This window comes from Acomys minous (assembly GCF_964271855.1).
Source record: "Acomys minous genome assembly, chromosome: 1".
In the NCBI taxonomy this organism is placed as follows: domain Eukaryota; kingdom Metazoa; phylum Chordata; class Mammalia; order Rodentia; family Muridae; genus Acomys; species Acomys minous.
Window position 1 is genome coordinate 114,780,348 of NC_140483.1, and position 18,646 is coordinate 114,798,993.

The window sequence follows — 18,646 nt, forward strand, 5'->3', positions numbered from 1 at the left end:
CTCTTGAAGGCCTGCTTCACTTCTCTTGGAATGATTAACTCCGAGTTTCTCGAAAGGCTGACTCTTCTCATGGCTTAAAAAAAAATGTCACAAGAGCGACAACAAATGAGGAAGGTCCCTAGAAGTCTCCAGGCCTGTGCAGTAGGTTACAGGCATTAATTAACGAGTGCCAACTGGCTGATGGCACGAATGAACCGCTGGTAGGTTAAGCTTGTTTGTAAATCAACTGAGGGAGATTCTCTACCCACCACCTCCTCCGCCCCCCGGGAGTGGAAGGCACACGCTCCTGTATTCATATCTTTAGATTTGAACCATAGCAACGACTGATTCGGGATCCAATTCTTTGTTGTGACCTTTTAACTATATGTGGTAGATCTTATAGCCGTATTCTGAGGAGAAGCCATTTCGGAAATCAGACCCTCAAACATGGAAGAGAATCTGTCTCAAAGATTCAGTGATTTCTGTTCTCAGATGGCAATCAAAACCTTCCCTGCCTCTAATTCTAGGGTGACAAATATTAGCTCGGCGGCTAACACAAGTGACTTCTCATGGTGTTTAATTCAGCTCTTAGCTGTTCAGCCAGGTTTTTGAGAAGGAGGGGTTAAAGAAAAGTCCTGTAGGCATCTTCTTCCATCCTTTTCAGGATGACTTGCTACCCTCCTCCCTGACACCCAAGTGCATGAGGTCATGAGAGAGTGCTTCCTCTTGGCTTCTCTTTAAGACAGCACTTGGGGAGCAGAAGTAGCACTACACCAGCATGGAAGCTTTATGCTCTAGCATGTCAAAGGTTTGGAGCTGTGTCAGAGCCAGGGAAATCCTGCTTACTTTCAGCTCCAATCTAAGGCACTTGCTTTGTAAAATGGGATTCTGTGAGTGGGGCAAATTAGCGTGAAGTATCTCTGTTGCGAGGGGATTCTTTTCGCTGCTGCAGAGCAGTTATAAAGCAGAGTTAGCTTGGATATGAAGCTTTTCTGTTGTCATATACCCCCATCTTAAGGAACTCAGGTGCTACTTTATTCTCATTTTCAATATCCCAGAAGCAGATAAGACTCTTGAAGAAAAGGTAACCTGGAGTATGGTCATGAGAGCAGTGCGGGAGAGGACAAGAGAATAGGAACAGATGAAATCTCCAAGCATAGTGTTAATCACTTATAAACTTAAAGAGAATGAATTTTTTCCCTAAATTTGACCTAAATTTGATCTTTCAGACAAGGAAAAATATCATGTTTTGTATTAAGTAATACAATGTGTTAAATAAGTCATACCACGACTCATTGGATCAACAGAAGAAATTGCTACGAATATAATCAGTATAGAATTTTTGGGGGCATCTTCATTTTCAATAGTGATGTTTAGAAAGGTAGTGAGGGCTTTAGTAATCACAGCAAAGAAAGAGTGATGGTAAAATTTTGCATTGCCTCATTGGATAAAAACTTTATTTAGCAGTTTCACTTTGGTTTGCTCTTAGTCATTTTCAAAATTAAACTGCTAATTCTACCTGTGAGACTCTGCCAAGGAAGCAGTTTCCATGGTGGAGCCTGGGAAAACCGGGCTTTGAGTACCTGTCATTTCACTGAAGTAAACGCAGTCCTTCTGGCTCAGCTGCTTCAGTGAATTTCTTCAGAAACGACACAAACACACAACAGCAGCTGCACAAACACACCGCAGAGGCTGCATACAATAGATACCCAGTAGAGTTGTTCTGAAAGTGTTTCTGACAGCCCTGGTTAAACTAAAGCGAAAACAAGTGCCATGAACCTGGGACAGGGATGGTAGGAATGGAGACAGAGAGTTCCTAGGGACAGGAAAGAGGTAAGGGAGGGAGAGAGGGAGGGAAGGAAGGAAGGAGAGAAGGACGGAAGGAGGGAGGGAGAAAGTTATTAGAGTATATACGTGTGATTGTGTTATGGTATTAAACAACACAGTTAACTTAAAGACATTCTTTTTTAATTAACAGTCATATTTGTATAGCTTCCCCACACCCTGGGTAAACTCTAGCACACAGAAAGCTTTAGCTATAGGGACCCAGGACTCATTACCATTCCTGGGCCCAGAAGGTGGAGGCAGGGATGTCCTCAGTTACATGAAGAGTCTCCTTCTCAAAGACTTTTCATAAGACTGTATAGGGAGCATGTCCTGCAGAGAGGACTTGTCAACAGCCCAGCAGACAGAAAAGCCAATAGTTTTTTTTTTTTAATGTACCAATGAGGTGGAGTCACAGGAGAAACCACTGCCCTTCGATGGAGCTGGAGAGAACAAGAAGGCAAGAAGAGAACACAGAAGGATGAACTACTACCACCACCACAACAAACACAACCTCAACGACAACCACAACCACCACCACCACCACCACAACAACAACAACAACAATGCAAACAAAACACCACTTTCTGGAACGGAAACCCATGACACAAACCCCAGTGCAGACTAGTATTGCTGCCAGGCTGCCTACAGTACGAGTGGCAATTCCTGCAGCTGCAGTGTAGCCAAGGCTGCAACAGAAAACTCAGGGATCCAGGCACACACATAGAGCCTCATACTCTTTTTAATTTCATCTCTACATGGCGTGACCTGGTTATCATAGAGTGTATGGGAAGAAAGTGTATGTTTTTGGTAAAGATAAACAGTTACGGAGCACTCTGCTTTCATGCTTGTTCACCATAGAAGAAGCCAGATGACCAGAGCCTGGCTGACCTGTGGGGAAGAAATCATCCAACTCCAGGCAACTCAAGCTGTTCTGTCCACTGGCAAAGAGCACTAAAGAAGAGCATATGTGAAGTCCACAGCCCAGAACATAGGCTTACTGAGTAACAGACTCACGGGCCTATAGACATCTGTTACGCACACAAGATCACTACCTGCCTATTGATATTGTTCCCTTCCCTCAGTGTCTCGTGTCTAGCCATGAAGCTTTTAGTAAGAAAGATAAGGCAGGCTGAAAGGCGAAAGAACAGTTTGAAGAGACAAAGAAAGTGTTGCAATCACATCCTGACACACCAGGGATATTGGATTCATCAGACCAGGCATTTAAAAGAATTGTGACTTACATATGACACACAGGGAAAGGATTGTAATGGGTGACTAAGCAGCGACACATTAGAAGGAATGGACAAAGTAAGCAGAGAGGTCAAACTTTATACAGAAGCAGAACAAAACACCAGGGATAGAGCATGCTGGAAAAGAGATGAAAGAGGTTTGATCACTTATTGTTGGACAGGATGTGGTTGAGGCAATAATCTCTAAGCTTAAAGATGTGTCAACAAAAACTGCCCAAACTTAGAAAAAAAAAAAAGAAAGAAAGAAAGAAAGAAAGAAAGAAAAAAGGTGTATTACAGTACTTTGGGGTGTGATATATGGATAAAAGACTCAAAAGAAAAAGAAAGCAGTAACACGCATGTCTGGTACACCAGCACTCTGGATGCTGAGTCAGGAGGACCTCCATGAGTTCAAAGCCAACCTATGATGTATACCGACTCCCAGACCAGCATGGATTTCGGAGTGATCCTGTCTCAAAAAGACCTCTCCAGTCAGACAAACAAGCAAATAGACAATAAAATCCCCAAATCATCAGACACACACCTTGCGTCTAGGAAGCTCACAAAGCCCTGTGCCCGATGGGTGAGAACTGTGTGCATTTGGCTGTAATATTGTCAAACCGGAGGGCTTCACACATAATGATGGTTCCTGAAGGAGGGCGGGGAAGCTCAGGGGAGCAGGGGCTGAATTATGTATGATTTAAGCTCAGAAACGGGTGAGGGAGTGCGTGCCTGCCCTGCTGGCCTGACAGCACACACTAAGTACTGTGAAACTCTCATAGCTCTGGATTCTGCAATCCTCCAGAAGTAGAGGTTTTATGACAAACAAAACAAAACAAAACAAAGAAAAAACCCAAACCAGGTATGTTGTTCCTAACAAATGCAAGCAATGTTAAAAGTAGTTTTTAGAAAGAAAGAGTGATGCAAAACAGAAATTTGGTCCTAGAGAAAGGAAGGGAGTGAAAAACGGAATAAATGAAAGTAAAGCACACAAATTTGTTTTATTGTTCTTGATTGTAATAACAAATAGTCATTTGTTTAAAGTAACAGTATCAACAATGTGTCTGATTACATATGATGTGTGTGTGTGTGTGTGTGTGTGTGTGTGTGTGTGTGTAAGAAATGACAGTGGCAATGGCAGTGACTATGCACAATACAGGAGGGATGACATTGGCATTATTTGGTTATTGTGAGTTACTCATAATGATGTTTTGTTGTGTCATTTGAAAGGGACTTGAATTAGATATAAACACATAGTGTAAAATTTAGAGTAGTCATACATTTGAAAAAGAACTAATACGCTAGTAAAAAAGAACTAGAACCATGTGAAACACTTAAAATTGTAAAAGGTAGAAAAAAAAAAGAAAGTTAAAGGAGGAACAAAGTACAATGGCAGAAAATCTAAACTTACAGAGATGCTAAGCAATAATACAACAGTACCAACTCTTCTGTGAGCCAAGGTAAAGGAAGCAATAAAAAAAAAAACAAAACAACACACTGTTTATCAGAATCTATTTTGGTTTTAAATACAGATACATATTTAAAGTAAGTTATGGATAAATGCAAATCATGCAAATACTAATCCAAAGAAAGTAGAAGCAACTACATTAATTTTAGCCAGAGTAGACTTTAGATTTAGAAGAGCCATCAAGAATTCATATGGGCATTGTACAATGATAATGCTAGTGTCACAGTTCCTGTAACCAAATACATGATATACAAATTAAGGGGAAGAATTATTTTGGCCATGGTCTTAGAAGGTTTACTTTATGCTTGCCTGCCCAACATACTTGGAGACCATCATGGTGGCAGGACTTTGTGGCAAAAGCTATTCTTTATTTTGGCTGGCAAGAAGGAAAGAGAGATAGATAGATAAAGAGGTCCCCAAGGCCCTGCCCTTAATACGCACCCTCCCAGGCTAAGCCCTAGCTCCTTAGGAACAAGTCTGAGACTTTGGGGGACATTTCATTTTCAAAATGTAAAAAAGGATCAAGAAATAAAATCCACTCCCAATTTTCACAAACATCCGGAATATGTATGGCCTTCAGCACGCATGTAACAAAACCTGATATAATCCCAAGGAGAAGTAGATGGATCCACTATTAGAGCTAAACACTCAACACCCCTTTATCAAAAGCCAAGCCCAACGTTCAGAAAATGAGGAAGGCTATAGTCATATTTGACATCACAGTCAAATACCTTCATCCTCTGGACACGTACGTTGGAACCCATCCAACAATAGAAGGCATTTTCTTCTCACAGTCATGCGTGACATCCACCAAGACACACCACAGCCTGGATGATGATCACAAACGTATACAATCGCACAGACTCTAAAATGCCTCATCTCAGGTCCTTATGGGATTAGACTAGAAACCAGTAACGCAATGGTGGACAGAAGCAGCAAATGCACAAGTCAAAGAAGAAATCATAGACTTTTAAATTATTTTGAATCAATTACAATAAAAACAAAGCTACTAAAACCTAGGGGATATGGCAAAAGCAGTGTTGGGGGGGGGGCGAGAGAAATGTATAGCATTGAGTGTTGCTTTACAAGGGAAAAAATTAAAGACAATCACCCAAGCTTTCTGTTTTCAGATAAAAAAAGAAAGAGCAAATTCAACCTATGTGACCAGAGAAAGGAAGTAACAGAAACCAGAGAAAATCAAATTGTTATTTTTCTTTGTCTTACAGTTTTCTTTTTATGTTTTCATATACTTCTTCCTATTTGAAATAATTCATGAATGTCTGCTTAACGAAGCAACAACAAGGGGCTTCTTCTTCTTCTTCTTCTTTTTTTTTTTTTACAATTTTTTTTTAAAGACAGCGTTTATTTGTGTAGTAGCCCAGGCTGTCCTAGACTCAATTTTGTAGAGCAGGCTGGTCTCAAACTCATAGATCCATGACTTTGCCTCCTGAGTGCTAGGATTAAAAGTGTGTGCTACCACACCCAGCTCCTTTCGACATAGGCCATTTTATTTTATACTCAAATCACTTAGTAACAGAGAGAGAGAGAGAGAGAGAGAGAGAGAGAGAGAGAGAGAGAGAGAGAGAGAGAGAGAGAGAAGAACAAACCAATAAAATTGAAAATGGCAGTAGAGAAAATAAAGGGAGCCCAACTCTGAACTTTCAGAAACAGCAATAAAATCTGACTAAGAAGAAGAGAAGAAATTAAAATGATTCATTTCATAAATTAAAGAGAGACCATCACTGTGATCTCAAGGACACTGAAAGGATAAAGAAAAGACACTACAAGCCAAGTCCATGCCCACAAATTGCCTAATCTGCATGAAACAGACTGATTCACTGAAGGACACAACCACTGACTCCACACACAGAAGAAATGGGCAACGGAACAATCTCCATCTAAGAAGAAATAAAAATAATGACTAATAACCCCCAAAGAGAAAGCACTGGGCCTAGATCAACTTATTGGTGAATTCTAACAAATTCTTGATGAAGGAAGAAATTATACAAACACTAGTACCTTTCACAAGACAGAGGCAGGCAGAAAGCTTTTAAGTTATTCTGAGCCCGGGTCCTCTACAAGAGTAACAGGTGATTCTAAGCACTGGACAATTTCTCCAGCCCTCATATCTCTTTTTAAAATAGAAAGAAATAAAGAGATGAAGAGAATAAAGGAAATTGACAATTAGTAAATAAGTAAAAGAATAATGAAAAACAAACAAAGAAATGAAATATAGAATGAAAAATAATAGTGTAAGAGGTCAAGCGTGTAGGGACATGCCTGGAAATACATGCTACAGGATATCATGGAACAAAAGTGCCCCAAGCTGGAACTGACTCTGAACACATTTGTTCAGCATACTCCCAAGTCTGGGCTGGTCCTGGTTCTCAGGCTCCGCCCACCAAGCCTACGGTAGACAGGGTAACGGACTTTAGTGGAAGAATGTAGCGGGTCCTTTGCTGCCCTACTGGGAGATGCTTCCCGAAGCCAAGTTTCTGCAAGCATTTTCAAATGCCGTCTTGGTCTCCGTAGTCTCCCTAGCTGCTCCCATTTTCTCAGTTTAATAGGGAATGGCAGCTCCATTCTCTCTCCTGTCCGTGGCTGTCCCAACTGCATGTGCTTTCCTACAGGCTTGCTTTGACTGTATTCTGCCAGGACCATGCTCTGTTGCAAGCTGTATACCGGCCAACACAGCATGCAAGTGTTTGTTTCAAGTTTGCAGGAGGAGTTGCAGGGAGGAGGGGAAACGATGCAAGGATTTATACTTTTTTTCTTTTTAAAAACCTTTTCGTTGATTCTTTGTGAGTTTCACATCATGCACCCCATCCCACTCATTTCCTGTCCCCTTGTATCTGCCCTCTGCTCTTGTGACCTCCCCCGCAAAAGAAAATAAACAACAACAACAACAACAACAACAACAACAACAACAACACAAAACTTAGAAAACATCTCGTCATGGAAGCTGTGGTATGTCACACAGTATCCCCCTCTGCCCACAAATCTTCAACTGCGAATGTTCAATGCAAGCAGTCATTGGTCTGTTGTGAGGCCTCTGCTCTCTGCTACACCATAAATACTGGAGCCTCACTTGTATTCCTATAGGTTATTCTGTTGTTGCCCTGTGTCAGGGAGATCCTACAGCTTTGGATCTGCAGGACCCTCCCTTCAACATGCTCCTACAGTTCATAGATAAGGCAGATTTTGGTGTGGGCCAACTCAGACCTGGATCTGGGCTTGGGTGGTAGCTCAGTTGGTCAACCTCCTCTGTCTCCCACACTCACATCACCAGGGCCGTCCGATGCCATCGTTGACTGGGGCAGGGTCAGCTCTCCTGCTCTCATTCCCTTATCAGCTCATTTGCACTCATGCCACCCATTGTGCTGCCCACTTGAGGCTCAGAACCCACTCTCTCAAGTATGCCAGCTGTTGAGGGGCTGGGCCAGCTCCCAGACTCTCACAACCCCAGGTCTGGCTCATCTTGCATTGGACATCAGGCCAGCTCTCCTGCTCTTAGAACCTCAGTACCATCTCTCCCATCTGCCGCAGGTGGTGAGGGAGCAGAGAGCACTATCTTCATGCTCACACCCCTCTCCCACTCACGGCCTCGGGACTGGGTCACCTGAGCTCTCCCATAAGGGCCAGCCCTAGTGTGCCAACCAGGCAAGATGCAGGGCTAGATTTATATTTCAAATTGATTATGTAGTACCAACTAGTCAGCCCTGAGATCAAGCTACAGTAAACATACTCAGCAGGTTGTACTTATGCACGTATGCATATGTAACAATAACATCAGAAATAGAGGCCCTGCATTTGAGAGGTAGTAAGGGGGAGATTGAGGGGCCTGCAGGGAAAGGGACTGGAGGCTTTGTGGGGAACCGCAGAAATGCCCAGGCCCCAGAAGCTGAGTCCAGATCGTCTTTTCCCTTAGATAGCATTTGCTTCTATGAAACTTTTAAAGGAAATTGTTATTTTATTACTTTATGTTTGCCTGTTTTGCCTGCATCTCTCTCTCTCTCCCTGTCTCTCTTTCTCTCTCTCTGCCATGTGTGTGTGTTGTGTGTTGTTGTTGTTGTTGTTGCCTGTGGAAGTCAGGAGAGGATGTCATATTGTACCAGCTGGTTTTGTTCGTCAATTTGACACAAGGTAGAGTCATCAGGCACAAAGGAGCTTCAGTTGAGGAAATGTCTACATAAGATGCAGTTGGAAGGCACTTCGTCAATTAAGTGATCAATGGGGGAGGGTTGAGTGCATTCTGAGTGGTGCCATTCTTGTGTTGGTGATGCTAAGTGCTATTAGAAAGCAGGCTGAGCAACCAGTGTGAAGCAAGCAGCACCTTTCCACGGCCACTGGACCACATCCTACCTCCAGGTTCCTGCCCTGTGTGAATTCCTGTCCTGACTTCCTTTGGTGATAAACAGAAATGTAAGCAGAATAAACCTTTTTCTCCCAACTTCCTTTTTTGGTTATGGTTTTTTCATGGCAGCAATAGAAACCCTAACTAAGGCAGAACCTCTAGGGGTGAAGTAACAGATGGTTGTGAGCAGCCTTGTTGGTGTAGGGGATTGAGTCTGGGGTCTCTGAAAGCTGAAAGAGCAGCCAGTGCTCCTAAGGGGTGAGGAGTCTCTCGGGCCCCTTTGTGAGGCCTTTCATTATTATACTTCACTTATTTTCTCACCATTTTATTCTTTTTGTTGCCAATGTAAGTTCTTTGTTTTATTAATCTCCTTTTCAAATCATTTATTAGTGTAAAAATGTAACCAATATTTGTATATTGATTTTATATACTTCCAACTTTGCTAAATTTATTAGCACTAATAGTATTTGCATGTGTGAAATATATATATGCATTTCTTTTTAAAAAATTTTATTTAAGTAATTTATTGAGATTACGTCTTAATTGTTATCCCCTCACTTATATCTTCCCGTTCCTACTTCCTTCCTCTTTCATCCTATTCCCCTCCCATAGGTCTGTGAGAGAAGGGGACCTTGTCCCCCACTATAAGATCACAGCTTATCAGGTCTCTTCCTGGTAGCCTGCTTACTCTTCCTCTGAGTGTCAACAGGTCTCTCCACCAAGGGGAAGTGGTCAAATACGAATCATCAATGTTCATGTCCAAGTCAATCCCTGCTCTCCACACAATTGTGGAGAATGTGGGGTCCATTGGCTCCATCTGGATGGGAGTTCTAGGTTTACTGAATGCCACTGACCTTGGTTGGTACAGTAGTTTGAGCTGACCTACCTGGATCCAGATCTGCCAGCCTTAATAGTCTTTTTATAGATTTCTAGGACCCTCTGGATCCTTCTCTTTCCCCATTTTTCCTTACCTCTCTCACCTAGAGTCCCAATAGGAAGTCCCAGTATTTATTCCAATCTCAGGGTAAGTGAATTTCTTATGGTTTTACTTAACTTTAGAGATGTCAATATGTCTTGCCTCTTTGGGACTAGTACTTCCATGCTATGCTGAATAGGAATGGGTTCCCCTTACTTGTCCCTGATTGTAGAGAAAAAAAAAACATTGACTTTTTTATTGTTGAGTGCATTATCAGCCCAGGCTTTTCTTGTGCAGCCTTTATTATACTGATGTAATTGCCTCCTCCTCCTTTTTTGGGTTTTTATTTTTATTATGGATTGTTGGATTTTGTCAGTCTTTTCATCTATCAAGGTAGTCATGCTATTTTAATTCTTTGTTTTGCTAACATAGTGTGCTACATTAATTGATTTTCATATATTGTGCCATTTTCATGTCCCTAGGATAAATTCAAGGTGGTCATGGTTTGTCTGTATTTGGTTGAGCATTTTGAATGTATTTGCATAAGGGACGTTGGACTTTTTGCATCATGTCTTTTCATCATCTTCGGCATCAGGGTGATGCTGATTTCATAAAATGAGCTCTTCAATTTTCTTTTCAATAATTTGAGAAATGATTATATTTTCTTCTGTATGTGAATGGTAGAATTCACAAGGGAAGCTATCCGGCTTTCACTCCAAGTGTTTTGATTATTGATTTCATCTCTTTGCCAAGTTTAGAGCTTCTGTTTTATGTTTGCGTCTCTATAGGTTATATGTTTCTGAGACTGTGAATTCCTTCTGTGTTAACTGATTTCCTGGTATGCTTTTGTTAATGGTAATTGTTGTACACTGGTTATAACAGTTTCTGCTTCATTTTAAATTTTTTGTCGTGTGTGTGTGTGTTTGTGTGTGTGTGTGTGTGTGTGTGTGTGTGTGTGTGTGTGTGTGTGTCCATACTGGCCACAAGCTTGTGAGTGACCCTCCTCCTTCAGCTCCCTGAGTTTATGGGCTTCAGGTGTATAGATGCCCCCTTCTCTATTTTTTTCTTCATTTAAGACTTGTCTATTTTGATTTTTTTCAAAAGTCAAATTTAGCTTTATTGATTTCCTTAAATTGTCTCTTCCTTATTTCTTTTGTAATCTCTATCATTTATTTTGCTAAATTTGGGCTTAATTTTTCTTCAAATTCCTTGAGTTGCAGAGCTACTTTTTCTATTTGCGATATTACAAATAAAATTTATTGTTACAAAAATTCCCTTTAGTGTCGTTTCTGCTGTGTTTGATAAATTTTGGCATATTGTGTTCTTGTTTTCATTTATCTCAAGATATTTACTGATGTTTCCTTAGTTTCTTCTTTGACTCATCAGTTGTTAATGAGTGTGCTGTTGATTTCCATATGCTTGAGACTTTTCCTTCCTTCATTTTGTTACTTATTTTTATTTTCACAGAATCATGATCTGAAAAGATGTTTGGTGGGACTTCAACCATCTTAAACTTGTGAAGATTTCCTTTATGTTATACCATAGATATAGCCTTTGTGTTCCTGAGAAGACTATGCCAATCACTGCTGTTAGGTGGAATACCCCAAGGGGCTGCTGAGCTCATTGATGTACAGTGTTGCTCCCTCCTCTGTTTCTTAGTTATATGCATGTCTTCTTTCTATTATTGAGAGTAGGAGTTAAAATATATTATTATACAGTTGCTGTTTCTGTTATTGTTTGTTTAATATTTTCTTGTGTTCTGAAGTTGGGTACTATTCTTAGCTTGAATTTAAATTCTGAACGACATGAACACATGGTTCCCACATGCTGGCACTACTTTGGGAGGCTTAAAAACCTTTAGAAGGTGGGGCCCAATTTCACAAAGCTAGTCACTGGGGAGTGAGGTCTGTAGCTCAGCTGCACTTCCTGTCTGTTCAATACTTCATGGTCTGTGGAAGTGTGACATGTCATGTTTCAAGCTCTCACCACTGTTCAACTATCTTTGGAGCTGCCTTTCCTCCACTCACATAAAACTGAGCCAAAATCTTTAGATACATAGATATTTATCATTGGTTTTTTTTCAATCATGGGTTCCTTTATTGCACTATTAATTCCTACTGCCAACAACTTTCAGAATACATACTTTGTGTCATACAATGATGTAGGTCATAGAATGCCTAAGAAAGGTTAAAGAGGTTTCAGGGTTCAGAGCTGAAAGCAAGAACAGGGAGTAGATGCAGAGATCAGGCCCACACAGGCTAGATGGAAGCAAGGCTGTTAGCTCTGATGATTTTCTGGGCTGGGTTCCTGAAAAGTGATGAGTTTGGTGGGTACCTGAGGTGGACATACAGCAGGCTCCTATGGTTTGAAATGGGTTGATCCTTGTGAGGCTCAGTCTGAAGTCTTCTACACAGGCCCAGCCTGCTTCCTCATAAGATAAATATGGCACCTAAGGCCACTTCTAGGTCATTCCCATTACCCCTGTGGGTAAGGGATATGACAGGCATGTTTTACTTAAGTCCCCATGGATTTGGGATATACGCTATAAACCAAGCTACTTAGGTTTGCTTCACACATGGTTCCAAATAAATGCTCAAAGCTGAAAAGCAGAAACTATGGAATAGAGGTAACATGCCTTATGTTTTCTCTGGGCACAACTACATGGATTTTGTTTGCTGAGACAGGGTCCCACTATGTAGCTCTGGCTAGTCTAGAATGCCCTATGTAGACCAGGGTGACTTCAAACTCAAGAGATCTGCCTGCATCTGCCTCTTTAATACTAGGATTAAAGGCATGTGCCACCATGCCCAGGTTCCAGCTGCACATTTACAGTGTGCAAACAGGTTGTGCATTTCTGGGTACCTGAAGGACTCCCCATATGACAAGCCTGCTTGGCCTTTGGTTTCTCAGAATCTGAAAACCCTATTGTTCTCAAATCTCCTTCTCCAGGTCACATTTAGCATCCTGCTGGTTTTCTTGGTTGTCTACATACCTGCCTACAGTCCCAGCAATGCCCTCAGGTCACTGAAAGAACAGGGGTGTATCGAAAAGGGAAGTGCACGTGGGTGGGCCACCAGCTAAGGAGTGCCTCATGTCTTGGATTTCTAAAACCACTGGTAGAAAGCTGAGAAGCACAAAGGCAGCCTCCTATCCCCAAAGTCCTGTCCCTTGAATCTACCCATTTACATCTATGTCATGAAAATTGAAAACACAAAAAAACCAACCAACCAACCAACCAACCAACCAACCAACCAACAAAAAAACCCAAAAAAACCAGAGCACCTTGTCAGGAGGTTCAGATGTCCAAGGCTATCCTTCATCATTGTTTTTATCTTCCTGATGAGATAGTCACTTAAAGTAATATAATCTTTTAACTTTTTAATATACTTTGACTTTTTAATATAAAGCATAATATGCTACAATGTTTTGGCTACTGTTCTTCCATTCTTTCATTTAAATCTAAATGAAATCATTTATAGATAGCAAAAGGCTGGTTCATGGTTGTTAATCCATCTTTTGACTGGGAAGTTTGACCCATTTACATTTAAAGTAATCATTGATAGGGATGAACTTGTCTTTTGCTATTTTCCATTTGTCTCTGGCTGTTTTGTTTCTCTTTTTGTTTCTTACTGTCTTCCTTTGTTTTTTGTTAACATTTGCATGGATATCTTTTATTTCATTGTTATTTTCTTTCATATATATCTTGTGGGTTTTCTTGTGGTTATTATGGTGTCATGTTACATAAAACATAGATGTGTGAGTCTACTTTAAGTTAATACTATTTAAGTTCAATCACAAATAGAAACTTCTTATTTTTTATAACTCTACCTCCCTTTGTTATTACTGTACAAATAACTTTTTAATCTTGTTTTGTAATTTATTCAAATTACATCTCCATTGTTATCCCCTCACTTGTGTCTTCTCATTCTGGTGCTCCCTCCCTCCCTCTTTCCCTCTATTCTCCTCCCCTAGACCTCTAACAGAAGGGGACCTCCTCCCCTACATATGACCACAGCCTGTCAGGGCACATCCACATAGCCTGCTTCCTCTTCATCTGTATGTTACCGGGCCTCTCCACCAAGGGGAAGAGATTAAATTGGGGGCACCACAGTTCATGTCAGAGGCACTCCCTGCTCTCCCCACAACCCAGGAGAATGAGCTGGTCTTTGGCTAGATCTGAACTGGGGGTCCAGGTTTACATCATGCATTGTCCTTGCTTGGTGTATCAGTTCCCGCAGCCCCCCTCCCCTCCCGGGTCCAGATCCATCAGCCTTAAGGGTCTTCTTGTGGGGCTCCTGGAACCTCTGGGTTCTTCTTTGTATCCATTCTTCCATACCACTCTCACCTGGAGTACAGCAATAATTCCAAGCATCTCTCCCAATCCCCCACTGAGTGGAGACTCTCAGAAGACACCTATGTTGGACTAATATCCACTTGTGTGAGTTTCCGAGTCTGCGTTATCTCATTCAGGATGATCATGTCCATCTATTCGCCTAAAAATTTCAAATTTTCCTTGTTTTTAATAGCCGAGTAGTATTCCATTGTGCAAATGTACCGCAATTCCTTTCTCCATTCTTCTGTTGAAGGATATCTAGTTTTTTTTTTCCAGTTTCTGGCTATTACGAATAAGGGTGCTAGGAACATGGGTGAGTATATGTACTTGTTGTGTGGTGGAACATCTTTCAGGTATATGCCCAAGAGCGGTATGGCTGGGTCTTGAGGTAGAACTATTTCCAATTTTCTGAGAGAGCACCAGACAGATTTCCAGAGTGGTTGTACAAGTTTGCACTCCCACCAGCAATGGAGGAGTGTTTCCTTTTCTCCACATCCTTGCCAACATGTGCTACCACTTGAATTTTTGATCTTAGCCATGCTGATGGGTGTAAGATGGAATCCCAGAGTGGTTTTGATTTGCATTTCCCTGATAACTAAGGACTTTGTGCATTTCTTCAAGTGTTCCTCAGCCATTTGATATTCCTCTGTTGAAAATTCTCTGAGCTCTGTTTCTTAATTGAGTTATTTGGTTAGGTGCAGTTTAATTTCTTCAGACCTTTATATGTTTCAGGTATTAGCCCTTTGCTGGATGTAGGGTTGGTAAAGATCTACCAGTCTGTAAGCTGTTGTTTTGTTCTGTTGATGTTGTCCTTTGCCTTACAGAAGCTTTTCACTTTCATGAGGTCACATTTATTAATTGTTGATCTTAAAGCCTGAGCTATCGGTGTTCTGTTCAAGAAGTTGTCTCCTGTGCCAATGAGTTCAAGGCTTTTCCCCACTTTTTCTTCTAACAAATTTAGTGGTTTAATGTTGAAGTCTTTGATCCATGTGGAGTTTAGTTTTGTGCAAGGTGATAAATATGGATCTTTTTGTATCGTTCTTGTACGTGTAGACATCCAGTTAGACCAGCATCATTTGTTGAAGAATCTATCCTTTTTCCATTGTATGGATTTGGGTTCTCTACCAAAAATCCAAGGGTCTATAGGTGCATGAATTTATTTCTGGTTCTTAAATTCTATTCCACTGATGAACCAGTCTATTTCTATGCCAGTGCCATGCCATTTTTATTACTGTTGCTCTACAGTACAGCTTTAGATCAGGGGTGGGGATTCTTCCAAAGGATCCTTTATTGTACAGGATTGTTATAGCCATTCTGGGTTTTTGTTTTTCCATATAAAGTTGAGAATTGATCTTTCAAGGTCTTTTAAAAATTGTGTAGATATTTTGATAGGGATTGCATTGAATCTGTAGATTGCTTTTGGTAAGATGATCATTTTTACTATGTTGATTCTTTTTATCCACACACATAGGGGATCTTTCCAGCTTCTGCTATCTTCTTCATTTTCCCTCTTCAGAGAATTAAAGTTTTTTTTTTCATACAAGTCTTTCCAAGGTGCTTTATATTGTTTGTGGCTACTGTAAAGGGTTTAGTTTCCTTAATTTCTTTCTCAGCCATTTTGTCCTTTGTATATAGTAGGACTACTGATTTTTATGAGTTGATTTTGTATCCAGCCACTTTGCTGAATGTGTTTATCAGCTGTATGAGTTCTCCAGTGGAATTTTGGGGGTCACTTACATCCACTATCCTATCATCTGTGAATAGAGATACTTTGACTCATTTCTTTCTGATTTAGATCCCCTTGATCTTTTGTTATCTTATTGCTGTAGCCTAGACTTTTAGTGCTGTAATGAAGAGATATGGAGAGAGTGGGCAGCATTGTCTAGTTCCTGGGTTTAGTGGGATTTCTTTGAGTTTCTCTCTACCTAATGTGATATTGGCTATTGGCTTGCTATATATAGCCTTTATTATGTTTAGGTATATGCTTTGAATCCCTGATCTCTCTAAGACTTTAAATATGCATGGGTCTTGGTTTTTGTCAAATGCTACTTGGCAGCTAAGGAGATGATTACATGGTTTTTTTCTTTCAGTTTATTTTTATGTTGGATTACATTGATGTATTTCTGAATATTGAACCATCTCTGAATTCCTGGGATTAAGCCTACTTGGTCATGGTGAATGATATCTTTGATGTGTTCTTGGATTCATTTTATGAGTATTTTATTGAGTATTTTTGTTTCAATGTTTGTAAGAGAAATTGGTGTGAATTTCTCTTTCTTTTCTTGGTCTTCGGGAGGTTTAGACATCAAGGTGACTGTGGCCTCATAGAATGAGTTTGGTAATGTTCTGTCAGTTTCTATTTTGTGGAGTAGTTTGAAGAGTATCATTATTAGATCTTCTTGGAAGATCTGGTAGAAATCTGTGCTGGAATCATCTGGCTGGCCCTGTGGTTTTATTGGTTGGGAGACTTTTGATGACTGCTTTTATTTCTGTAGGAGAAAAAGGACTTTTTAATTTGTTTGCCTGATCTTGATTCTACTTTGGCAAGTAGAATCTATCAAGAAAATTATCTATTTCTTTTAGATTTTCAAATTTTGTGGCATATAGACTTTTATAATAAGACCTAATAATTCTTTGGATGTCTTCAATGTCTGTTGTTATGTCTCCCTTTTCATTTATGATTTTGATGATTTGGATAGTATCTCTCTGCCTTTTAGTTAGTTTGGCTAAAGGTTTGTCTATCTTGTTAATTTTCTCAAAAAAAAAATCAGCTCTTGCTTTTGTTGATTCTTTGAATCGCTCTCTTTGTTTCTAATTTATTGGTTTCATTCCTGAGTTTGAATATTTCTAGCTGTCTACTTCTCTTGGGTGTTTCTGCTTCTTTTTTTTCTAGGGCTTCAAGTTGCCTGCATTAAGTCGCCTGCATGAGACATTTCCAATGTCTTTATGAAGGCACTTAGTGCTATGAACTTTTCTCTCAGCACTGCTTTCAATGTGTTCCGTAGATTGAGGTATGCGTACCTTCATTTTCATTGAATTTTAGGAAGTCCTTATTTTTTTTCCCTCTCTTTCTTCCCTGACCCAGTTATTGAGTAGAGAGTTGCTCAGTTTCCATGTGTGTGTAGGCTTTTTGTTATTTCTGTTGTTGTGGTCCAGCTGTAGTACATGGTAGTCTGATAGGATACAAGGTGTTATTTCAGTCTTTATAACTAGGTTCTGAAGATGCCATATTATTTTGGGTTTTGTTTATGTTTTTACACTAGCCTTTAGTCATCTTGCTGTTTATGGCATTAGGTAGTAGTTTCTGGTGTCCTTCACTGGCCTTTGAAAGCAGCTTGAAGGTGAATGGGTATAGGTTGAGACTCTTCACCTGCTCAGATCAGGGAACTCTTCTGTGGATCAGGTGGGTGACCTATGTTCTGATCTGGGGACTTCTAGTGCTTTGGCTGGGTGGTCTGATGTCACATCTACTTGTGTTCTACACTATGACGTCTCCTCTGGGTTCTAAGACCCAGACACTATTTCAGATAGAACTGTGGCTTACAGTTCTATCTGAAACACAGGGCACAGGTGCTGCTCATTACCTGGCATTTGGCTAGCTAGGCTGTGGAGTCTGCCTGGACTCTGGAATTCACACTGGATTGGCCATGTTACTTGAGGTCAGATTTACCTCTGCAGACCCAGACTGTGGTACATTGTAGTATACAGTTCATCCTGAGGCAGAGTGCCAGTGCAGCGTGCTGGATGGTGTGTGGCTAGGCTTTGATGACCATGCAGTATCTGCCTGGGCCCTGGGTCTTTTTGTGGATTGGTGGGGTGATCCAAGATCAGATCCTCTCATGCTCTACACCCTGGGTTCTCCCCTGGCCTAGAAGTCTTAGAACCTGGTGCTGAGCAGCCCACATTTCAGTCCAAGAGAGTGCTAATGCTGTATGCTAGCCTGAGCTGTCATTTGGTGAACATGCTCTGGTTCACATGGGCCCTGGATCCTTCTTTGGATTGGTGGGGTGATCTGAGGTCAAGTCCACCTGTACTCCACACCATGGCTTCTCCCCTGGCCTAGAAGACCCAGATGCTGGTGCTCTGCATCCCACAGTTAAGTCTGAGACACAGAGTTCAAGATGTAGAGTGCAGATGCAGCTGGCAGGTGGGTATCAGTCCAGACTCAGGGGACTGGGCACCTGCCCTCAAGAACCCAGGGACTCCTCTGTGGACCAGCTATATGACCTGAGGCTAGACCCACCTGTGCTCCATATAGTGTGGTACCCTCTTACCCAGGGCACTCTAGCTCTTGTGGTCTGTAGCTCCCAGCCTGGTCTCTCGGCTCAGTCCTGTGGATCAGACACAGTGTGTGGTCTGTGCTGCCATCTTGGATCTCACACAAATGACATTTTTATAGCTATAGCTTGTTTCACACCTTTGTCTTCAATGCTATACCAAAATTAAGATGTCTATCTGTGTCGCTCTTACAAAATTACAATATTTATCTGTAATATTACCTTAATCAAAAAGCTTTACATTTCTTGTACTTTTGTGTTAA